Consider the following 8,030-nt stretch of genomic DNA (forward strand, 5'->3'; position numbering starts at 1 on the left):
TTGATTTGTTGTGGGAACATGGAGGACTTTGAGACTCGACAGATTTAACGTGCATCAGTCACCATTTACTACACGGGGAGTCTTCGGCCGGCGAGGATCGAGCCCACGACCTCTTGGATATGGGCCCAGCGCTCTACCGACCAGGCTATCCCGGCCCTTTTTTTATGGAACTTATCCGTATTTGCGTTACACCGAGAGGAAAACCACGAAAACCTTCCACGGTCAGTCAGGCGGCAAGGGGACTCTAACCCATGATCCGCCTACCACTGAGGATATTTTACGTAATCATTGTGATCGGTGCGAGGTGGGTGCGTATTGACCAGACATTTCTGGAATTCGAACCAGGTTCACCTCATTAGAAGGCGAGCGCTCAATCCTCTGAGCCACGAAGACTCATGTGCCAGTATTGTCTTAGGATCATAGCCGAGAAATCAAAGATTGTCACTAAAGACAATTAGCAAAAATAAAACAACATATTTGTGGGCAGCACCATCTCGTGATCTCTTGATCAACTTAGTAAGTAATTTTGTAATTTGGTGGGGAAAACACTGAATTCCTAAGCAGAACACAGTATCAAACTGTACCTTTGTATTTCTTTCCATATTTCAATGTTTGAAAACTTTGAATCGCCTGATACTTTTGGAACAATCAACACACATTTATTCAATAAGTTTAGTAGTAGACATTGAAAAAATCACTTAAAATAATAGTTTATGTATAATGTCTATATGTTTAAAACAGGTCAAACCTGTTTATGCATCACTGATGAATAAAAAAAACTCTTCTTTATAGAGTTTTTTAAGATACAATTACAGAAACTAATATAAGTAAGTTCACTGTATATTAAATATATATACATATGCATCAATGCCAATGTATATTTGATGAATATTAAAGTGTACCAATACCAATGTATACTTAATTTATATATATTTATACGTTTATAAAATGTATATGACATCTATTTAACAATATATATTTAATTACCAAAATTAAGTACATAGACTATAAATAAGAAAGTTTATAAGACTTCTTTGTTAGAAACATTTAAATATATGTCCTCCTCATATAAAAATTGTTTTAAAAATCGGAGCAATAATTTACTTTGGTTGCCGAAAAAGAACACTCTTTCTCAAAACGGTTAAATTCAGTAAAATTTTCGGTTGGAAATAATTATTTCTTGTTTAGTCATTGCGTTAAATACGCAATAAAAATTGAAAAAAAAAAAAAAAAGAAAACAGAAAAAAGAAATCTACTAATACATATAGTTACAAATTTCATGTTTGCATTTAAGTTGTTTACAAGTGATATGATATAAGAGATGTTATAAATAAAATGTTTTATAACACTGCACGAACACCACAATGTATAATACTTATTTCAAAAATGCCAAAATTGTTACAAAATAAAATTTGTTTTTCGCATGACGATTTTTTGTTGGATTTCATTATAACAAAAGGAAAATATTTACAAATATTTCAAAAATCACAAGTTTTGGGACATCATACAAATTTTTAAAAACATCAACAGAGGCTTATTTAATTAGAAAAAAAATGAATTTTCATTCATTCTGTTTATTTCATCAGAGTCAAATTGCAGGATTAACGAGGTAGTAATGATTAAGGGAAGAATACGATTACGAAGAATTAACTAGGTTACTTGTAATTAATAATAACCGTGACATGTACGGATGAAAAACATCAAATTTGGTATTATTTATTTTTTGGTACTTTGCGTGAATGACGTGTGTATCGGTAAAGTTTATTTCTGCGGTTCCAAAGGTTGAAACAAATGAGAAACGGAGTGTCAGCAAAATGTGAAGCAGGATATTTGGCCTATTCTCACAGCTTTATTTTCACTATATGATTGCACTGCATACGCAGCTAAGAAATTACTATTTTAAATTATCCTTATTTTCAGAAAACCGTATATGCTTCGCAATTCTAGTGTTCCATCATAAGACAAAGTGAACTCTTCCTCCGAGATTCCTCACCAGCCGCCAAATTTGATTAATTAAATTTAATAAATTCAGTTTTGTACTTTTCGTATGCACAAACATCTGGTTCGCATCAAAGTGGTTCCTGATCCTTTCTATATCTTGTGTGATCTCTATGAAGAGATGGACTTGTCTCATCGGTTTAGATACCCTGCTCTTTCTCCGACATCAAGCTGAGAAAGTTACTGGACTTTCATTATTAAATGCATTGTTATCTTTTTTAACATTCAGTTCTAATGTGGCATTAGAAATAAAATGAAAAAAATTTGTAAGTAAACTTCTTATAACTGCATAGCCCAACCAACTTGAGCTTAAATGATGAATTGGAAATAATTATGAAATCTGGGTAAAAAAGAATGAATTGGAAATAGTAATACAGTCAAACCCCGCTATAGTGAACCTTCAAGGGACCGAAATTTTGGTTCACTATAACCAGGAGTTCACTATATCCGTTACGCAGGCAATTTAACTAATGGTTCCCAAACTCCTCCCTTTTATTACACATTATTTAAATAAATGACTGTAAAATATTATTTAGTAGCGAAAAATTTATTATTTTTTATTACTCTTCGTCTTGCTTTTTTTTAAAAAAAAAAAAAAAAAAAAAAAATTTAATAAAAAAAATTTTAATCTTTAGCTGATGAGCAATCCTGACAGAAAATGCATATTGATCCCACTGACACCTTACAGGTGCATTATCTGCCAGGGTTGGAAATATCTGCTTGGTTTGTTTAGGGATGGGAAAGTGAGATAAAAGAAGCTTATCGCTAAATTCTCCTCTATAGATGGGTTTGAAAATCTGTATATATGTATAAAAAAATCAGTTGAAGACAGAAAAAAGTTCATTATATCCAACTTCCTCACTTTTTTGGTTCACTATATCCACAAAAATTAACATTATACGTGCATAGCAAGGCACGGGACCTAACATTTCGATCACTATATCCGGGAGTTCACTATAAGCCGTGTTAACAATAGCGGGGTTCGACAGTACCTCAATTGTGCAGTTTTTTAGTTTCTTCTTCCTATTAGGTTCTCACCAGATGTAGAAAGAGCTTCCAGACTATTACTACTTGTAAAAGGTACTTTCATGTCAAAATTGATTTTTTTTCACTCGCCATGTCACGGTTATTTTTCCAAGTAACCTCACTGAGTATTCTAATCAACGACTGTGCTTTGGTAACATGTGCCTTTTAATCTGTGTCCTTATTTATTGGAAAATCAAGTTTGGTGATTTTATTTACGGAGCACAAATTCCCATTTTTACTCGAACATCGTGACAGAGGGGATTCAAGGTTAGAAATCAGTAAATACAGAGAGATCTTAAAAGCAGTGAAAAAAATCTGAATCACTTATTTGCTAACTATGCAGGGTGTGAAAAATAATAGTTACAACTATGAAGGGAGACAGGTTTTGCAAAAACAAAAATTAACCATACTATGTGAGAATGGAAAAAAATGGCGCGTTCTCTGAAGTGATGTTTATCCAGGATTATACAAAGCGATCGATTGCCTTTTCGAACTGATAGATTTGACGCAATGGGTTCGTCTCTTAATTACTTAGATATACCTGGACTTAGACTTAGTTAGATTACTGAGACTACTCTAGGACATCAAAACTACTGAGACTTTTTCTCTAGGACATCAAAAAAAGCATAGTTTAAGATTTTGTATTGGTGGCCTAGAACTTTCTTTGGTGTATAGAAGCCCATCGAATCTCAAAAGAATATTATCAACTGAATTTACGCAGCAGCGTCAGGCGTTAGAGTAATATCATTAATCTTCTCACTTTCACTTGATTCTCTCTGTCATCAAAATGAAGCATGTATTTCACCTCATATTCACTCATTAGTTTTTACCAGATAGGTGCCTTTAGTTATAATTCTACTTTCATCTTACTTGCATTCTCGATTTCCACTAAGCAGACAATTTTTTATCATTTATCCTTCGTCTTACCTGCATTCTCGATTTTCACTGAACATTCAATCCTTTATCATTCGTCTCATTTGTATTCTCAATTTCCACTAAGCAGGCAATCCTTTAACATTTATCATTCGTCTTACCTGTATTCTCGATTTTCACTGAACATTCAATCCTTTATCATACGTCTTATTTGTATTCTTAATTTCCGCTAAGCAGGCAATCATTTAACATTTATTCTTCGTCTTACCTGTATTCTCGATTTTCACTGAACATTCAATCCTTTATCATTCGTCTTATTTATATTCTTAATTCCCACTAAGCAGACAATCCTTTAACATTTATCCTTCGTCTTACCAAATTCTCGATTTTCACTGAACAGTCAATCCTTTATCATTCGTCTTATTTGTATTCTTAATTTCAACTAAGCAGGCAATCCTTTATCATTTATCCTTCGTCTTACCTGTATTCTCGATTTTCACTGAACAGTCAATCCTTTATCATTTGTCTTTCATCCAGCAGGTAATCCGTTATCATACGTCTTTATTGTATTCTCATCTTTCACCAAGCAGGGATTTCCTTATCATTCGTCATTATTGCTTTCTCGTCTTTCTCCAAGACGACAATTTTCGTTTATATTGTAGTTTGGTCTTTCACTAGTGAATCTTTGATCATTTATCATTCATTTTTCACCCTCAAGCAATCCTCAGTTATCAATAAATAGGCACCCTCTCACTGATTTCCCTCGTTCTCACTATTTTCACCACATTGCATAGTAAAATCTGCTAATTTTAATCTTCCCTTACATATGTGTCATTAATTTCGTTATGCCCAGTAGATGTATAATTATGTATGTTAAAAAAACCATTATAGTTCAGCAAAGTGTTGATTTTTCCTTCTTTTAAATCTCAAAGTATTTTTAAAAATTTTAAAGGAATTAATAAAGTATAATGGCAAACTACTTGCAACAATAATTGAATTAAGCTCGGTATTTGTTCATTTGTATAGAATATTTGGTTTTCTATCATCATCTAAGTACATACAATAAACTCCTTACAAAAAATAATTTCGTGTTTTAGATTTAGAAAGAATTTTTTTTAGCACAACCAGGACGGCATTTGAATCGATAGCTCAGAAAGATATTGAATGTGTTTAATCCAAACAAAAATCTTAAAAAACAAAAAATCCTACTGAGACTCCTAGATAAGATTGACTACAAACGAAGAAATTTTTACGCATGATTAATCACGATCTATTAGAATCAGGATTGATTCATTACCTGTGTCTATAAAACGAATGCTTGCCTCTGTTGAAATCAAATTTTCTAAATATAGAAAGTATTACAATAAAGCTGTGAAAAACTTGGATAAATATTTAAATAATGTACAGTGCACCGAAAAAAAAACAGACCACTCTGAATAGCACATTCTGGGACTTAGTTCATTCTAGGACTTAATAGTTCAGGGGGTTACCTCAAATATTCTAATTAATTAACACAGACGATATTTTAAGTTCCGAAATCAGAAACGAACACAAAAACGTACTTTCTCCGAAATGACCATACCTTTTATTCAGCGGATTCCGATATGTGACCCCCAAAATATAGGGGGTAGCCGCAATGTGGAAAATATAGTCACCATAGTATGGTCAGAAGAGTGATCCAAAGCTTAGACCCGTTATGTTAATTTTACTTTTTGCACATTTTTACATAGCTCGAGGAATTTTAAAGCGAATTGAAAATTGTTTGCACACAATTATAAAATTTGTTTTTCCAAAGATAATTCCAGACAGAAAAAAAATTTAGAAAATATTTAATATTTCTTATTATCTTATAAAATAATTTTCGAAGGAATTTTGAATTGTAAGGTATACAATATCTTACTTTGCTTTAAAGTATCAAATTTCACATGGGAAAATACAAAATTTAAGCAAAACCGGTTGAATAGTTCTAGAAAAATCGAATTTTAAAAATATCGTATATTTAAAATTCGATTTCTCAGGAACGATTCGACTGATTTCGCTCAAGTTCTGTATTTTGGAATGTAAAATTAAATTCTTTAAGAATTACGTAAAAAATTACATACCTCAGCTGTTATTTTATAAAATAATAAAAAATAATACATATCTATTAAAAAAAAATTTTTAATCGGAATTGTCTTAGTCCAAACGAATTTTATAGTTGTGTGCAAGTTTTTTAAATTCACTTAAGAAATGGTATGGCGAAATATGCAAAAAATTTAAATTAGCATTAAGGGGTCCAAACTTTGGATCGCTCTCCTGACCTAACTACGGGGACCACATTTCTCAGATTGCGGTTACTCCCTATAATTTGGGATTGAAAAATCCAAATCTGTTTTAAAAAAGTATGTTTATTCAGAGAAAGTACGTTTTTGTGTCTGTATTCGTAACTTAAAATATCGACTGGACTAATATGTTAGTATATATTTGATGTCACCCCACCGAACGATTAAGATTGAGTCCGAGAACGTGAAGATTCGATCCTTAGATCAAAAGTTATTCAAGTTGTTTTATGGGGGGGTGGGGCACACAGTACACCAAAATATTGATGAACATTTAATGCAATGAAATTCACATCAGAGAGTGATGCTTTATGTTTGAGACTCAAACAGATACAAAACACAAAACAGATAACAATCTACAGAATAGAGCATCGCCAACACTTCTTAGATAATATTAAAACAGTATATCTTACTGACATTTCAGATATCTCCTACAATTACAAGGTATGTCAGAATTTGATCTATCATCATTATAAGACATAATTGTTTTAAATTTCTTTGCGCTTTCAACTCGTTTAGCACTGTTGAAAATGTGATAGATCAGCTTAGGCCCTTTGTTCCATTCAGGAAGGGAAAACTTTTATTCGCTTAGTACTATGGCAAGTAGGATAAAGCAGTTTATCCCCATTTTTTTCTATTCAGGAAGGGAAAACTTTTATTCGCTTAGCACTATGGCAAGCTGGATAAAGCAGTTTATCCCCAATTTTCCATTCAGGAAAGGAAAACCTTTACTCGCTTAGCACTATGGCAAGCAAGATAAAGCAGTTTATATCCATTTTTCTATTCAGGAAGGGAAAACTTTTATTCGCTTAGCACTATGGCAAGGAGGATAAAGCAGTTTACCCCCTTTTTTCCATTCAGGAGGGGAAAACTTTTATTCGCTTAGCACTATGGCAAGCAGGATAAAGCAATTTATCCCCATTTTTCAATTCAGGAAGGAAAAAGTTTTATTCGCTTAGCACTATGGCAAGGAGGATAAAGCAGTTTACCCCCTTTTTTCCATTCAGGAGGGGGAAACTTTTATTCGCTTAGCACTATGGCAAGCAGGATAAAGCAGTTTATTCCCATTGTTCTATTCAGGAAGGGAAAAGTTTTATTCGCTTAGCACCATGGCAAGCTGGATAAATTTGTTTATCAGCATTGTTTCTTCTATTCAGAAAAGGAAAACTTTTATCAACGTAACGTTATGGCAAGCTCTATAAATTAGTTTTTCCCCTTTGTTCTATTCAAGAAATATGATTTGCAGAATGGATCACCGTCCACGTATGGCATTTTGTTTCATTAATTTTCATCTGTTCAACGCGTGGCTAACGATTATTCCAAAACAGCGAGTCAGTTAAAATCGTTTTTGTCGTTTTCTTTGAACGCCATCATCGATGGGTCAAATATTTTAAATCAAATTTATCTTTCGAAAAAAATCTCTTAGCAGATTTTTTTTCTAAAAGGAAACTGAAATCATGTCAGTTTCGAGATTCTAAGACTTCTTTTAAAAATCGTAAAATGCCTAAATTAAAACAAGATTTACCATACAAAAATAGTGATTAAAGAAACAAAATGCTGCACGTTTAGCCATAAAATCTTTCAAGTATTACAAAAATGTATTAAAATTAAGCATTTTATAAAAACTCTTTTGCTATTTTTCCATCTATAGAATGGATAGGAAATTGTAAATTATTAAGTTAAGAGTTATATTTATTTCAATTCACAGAAAATTTGAGCAATAATGCGATCCGAGGAAAAACATAACTTGTAATACTGCAGAAGGATTGGTTTAACATATGTTATAACATTGTTTGACTTTAAATGAAATTGGCT

The sequence above is a fragment of the Parasteatoda tepidariorum genome, chromosome 9 (genome assembly GCF_043381705.1).
Source record: "Parasteatoda tepidariorum isolate YZ-2023 chromosome 9, CAS_Ptep_4.0, whole genome shotgun sequence".
NCBI classification, from domain to species: Eukaryota; Metazoa; Arthropoda; class Arachnida; order Araneae; family Theridiidae; genus Parasteatoda; species Parasteatoda tepidariorum.